The following is a 4,146-nucleotide window of genomic DNA, read 5'->3' on the forward strand; positions in this document are numbered from 1 at the left end:
CCCCGATTGTAAAAAACTACATTTCCGCAAAATGACGTCACTTCCGGTTTCGGGCAGGTCATGCGGTCATGTGATAGTTCGCGCTGATGGACGTAGGAAGTGTTACAAACAGCTGATGGATCGGCGAAGCGTGTTTCTGGAATATCATGTTTTTGTTGCTGCAAGTGATTTTTATGCAGTTTTTGCAAAGCTATATGTGGAAGGAAACTGTGACCGAGGACAAGCTGATGGCATAAGATGTAAGTACAACTCCTCCAGTTTCATATGCAAAAAAAATTATTGCGCTAGCTTACTTGGTTGCAGAGCTACCGGGATTTAAAAATAGTTACGCAAAACAGAGCGTGCCCGCTCCGATCGGCTGTAAAGGGTTAATGCTACTTTCAGGCCATATAATTATTCAAATCGAAACGGAAAAAGCAAAGAGAGAGATGGCGAAGTCAAAGGAAAGCCTCAAAGTCAGAACTCCTATATATTAAACTGCTATAGAATAAATATTCTTGAACAAGTAGACAAGTAGCTCAGGGTAATCAAAGATGAGATGGAAATGTACAAGTTTAGAAAGTGTGTTGAGAGGTGAAACAAACTTTAAACCCATAACATAACTCTGTTCATTGTCAGGTATGATTTGAATGTTAGGTATAAGGAAGTACGTTTTTCTTCCTTTCACACTGTGACAGGGCGTAGTCTGAGGGGACGCTGCAAAAGAGGCAGACACACCTCGACTGAATGAGCAATCAACTAAACCAAATTCTATTCTGTCATGTCATGCAGTTTTTAAACGACTCAAGTAGAGCTGGATGTTAGCATCAGCCTAAAATATAGTATGTACCCACTGTGTGAAATGATCATGTACGTTCATGTATTCTATATAACAGCTTGCAGCTTTCAGTGAAGCTCTGTGAACTAGAAGAGTAATTGTGAAAACAGCCAAAAAACTAAATGATACTCTGTGTTTAAAACATGTCGAGTTAAAGCTGTTCAGGAGTTTCAGAGTTGTTTTAGATCAAAGATAAAACCTGCTTATGTGTGTTCAGGCAATCATTCAGTGTGGAGACCAGACTCTGTTTTCTATACTTGTAGTATGATTTTCTGCCTTTAAATTCACTTTGACTGTTGGAAACTTTGGGATCTCCACTCCAGGGAAGTAAGTGGTGCAGGACATCGTATGACAGACAGTGATTAGAACTGAAACAGAAAGTGTCAGGTGCTTTGAAACACTTGTTGAACTACAAAGCAGCTACCTGTAAAAAGCTATATTCATCAGAACCATCTACAGACACATTTTAGCAAACAAGTTAATTGCCTGTGAAGGTCTGTGTTTAATTGTATTAAAAAAAAGATTTTGAAAATCTGTTAGTTAATTTGAAAATGTTATTTGAAATGAGGTTTTTATTCAGGGTATTTAATTTACTATTTTGTAATTATTAAGTATGGATATTTCATTTTGAAATATAAATTTTTTTCTGTTTCTAGTTTAAATAAAGTTACTATACAATACATTAATTTAGTAATGTTTAAATAAATAACAGAATTAAAAAATACATTCTTAAATGACTTCACAAGTCATTATTGAGGTACAAAGTTTTTATTTTGATGCAAGTGGTAGGTATGCACAGGTACAAGTATTAGAATGAAAAAGAGTGGAAAAAGAAGCCGGTGTCAAAACAAAAACTTAAAAAGACCTTGGGAAAGCCTGGAGAACTATTGTTCAAGGCCCATTTAACGGCTACCCTGAGGTACCCCTGAGCAAGGTACCGTCCCTACACACTGCTCCCCGGGCGCCTGCTTAGTGGGCTGCCCACTGCTTCACAGAGTGAATGGGTCAAATGCAGAGAAAAACAAGTAATTTCCCCATGGGGATCAATAAAGTATCCATTATTATTATTATTATTATTATTATTATTTAAGAACTTACAAGAACATTTGAAGCGAAATATAAAGAAAGAGAGTTGGATTCAAGATTTTTGGACAGTATTTATTTACAATAATAAATTAGTTTTACTGATGTGACCCTAGCTCACATAAATCTTGCAGCTGGTAAAACTGGGTCCATCTTGCATTTTGAATGCACAACATTTAGGCAAATTTAAAACAACAGAATATGTGTTAACTGTGAAAACTGCACCATAGTCAGCCAAATGTGGACTTTATTTCCACAGCCAATGGTGGTTGAGCCGTGAAAGTAAAACCAAAAATTTGAACCAAAGTGTACCTGGTAAAGATATAATATCATACAGCTACACAGTATCCACTACAAATGAGCAAGCACTTGGGAACCATGGGAAGAAAAAACTTCCTTTTAACAGGAAGAACCCTCCAGCAGAACCAGGCTCAGGGAGGGACAGCCATCTGTCGTGAGTAGTTGGGAGTAATAGGAGGAAGACAAGACAAAAGACGCGCTGTGGAAGAGAATGCAACATTAATAATAACAAAGGATTAAATGCAAAGTGGTCTGTAAACACAGTCTCACAGTGAGTGAAAGGTGAGTGAAGAAGAAATATGCAGTGCATCATGGGAAGCCCTCAAAAGCCGAGGCTTATTGCAGTGTGACTAAGGGAAGATTCAGGGTTACTCGATCCAGGCCTAACTATCTGCTTTGTCATAGAGGAAAGTTTTAAACCTAATCATGAAAGTAGAGAAGGTGTCTGAATCAAAACTGGAAACTGGTTCCACAGAAGAGAGGCCTGCAAGCTGAAGGCTCTGCTTCCCATTCTACATTTAAATATCTTAAGAACCACACGTATATCAGTCTGAGAGCAAAGTGCTCAATTAGGGTAATACGGTACTGTGAGGTCTTTAAGATAAGACTGAGCCTGATTGTTCAAGATCTTGCATGTGATGAGAAGCACTTTAAATTCATTTCTGGAAGAAGAGACAGCATCGTGGAAGGGCAGACCACTGGACAGCAGGTACCACCAGCAAATAGAAGAAGTGCAACTTAAATGGTGCCAACCAATCAGTGTTTTAAAAAATATCAAATTTCAGTTAATTAAGATTTTAAAGTCACTATCAAGCTTGGTTAAAAGACCACAAGGTGTGAGAAGAAGGTAAAAATATTTGTCCTACTAATCATATTTAAAATGGCATCAATGTTTAAATAAAAATTACTTGTGTGTGAAGCTGTAGAAAGCAGTTTTTCAGGTTTTAGAAAGAGTCTTTTATTTTGCATGTTAAAAAATTTCAGTTTTCTTTTCCTCAGGGCAACATTGTGGAATAAGGGGTTCTTCTTGATGGCAGCCCAACATTTGGATATCTCAAAAGAGACCCACAGCTCCCATTCCAAATCAGGATCTCCGGTTAGACAATACAAGTAAACAATATATGACAAACCCTCATCCCCAACCAGTTGGGGTAGATGTCTCCCCTGCATGAGTTGGGTTAGGCAAGGGATTTATTCCTGCTTTTCCTTGCCGCTGTTGCCAGTGCTCGCACATAGAGGATTATCTGATTGCTTGGGTTTTCTCTGTATTATTGTAGAATCTTTACTTTTCAATATAAAGCACCTTTAGGTGACTATAGTTGTGACTTGGAGTTAAATAAATATAACTGAAATGAACTGAACAAGAAAAGGGAAGATGCAGGATCACAAAAGTTGTTGAATAATGTGCACCTCTGTTTCACAGCACAGAAGAACAGTTTTCTGAAGTTTCACACAGAGTGCCTCACGATGTGAGAGTAAATATGACATGACATAGTACCATATGAACCAAAGATTGTATCAAGTCATTCTTGTAAATATGTTTCAAGTGTTTTTCAGTTCTTCATTTCATAATTTGTTGGAATATTTTCATAGTTAGATAGACAGATAATATTACACATGTACTCGTGTGAATAATAATGGAAATGAATGAAATAAATACATAAGAGAAGAAAGGAACACCGACAAGAGCCTATATTAAATTTATAGAGCTCTTCTAAGAAAAGCATATGTGTTTGGCACAACAGTGCATTCAGATCATGACTCTGATTGTAAAAGCTGCCAGACAAGACTGTCCTCTAGGGGACTAATGTTGAAACAGAAACAAAGTGACTAGTTCGTTTTTTTCAGCCTCATTTAATACAGCCTATGTTCGGAAGCCAAGTCAGACACTGCATGTACATTGTTAGATCCTGTGCTCCACCCTGCATCTATATGACTGTGTGAAA

Source organism: Rhamphochromis sp. 'chilingali' (assembly GCF_963969265.1).
Source record: "Rhamphochromis sp. 'chilingali' genome assembly, chromosome: 16".
Lineage (NCBI taxonomy): Eukaryota > Metazoa > Chordata > Actinopteri > Cichliformes > Cichlidae > Rhamphochromis > Rhamphochromis sp. 'chilingali'.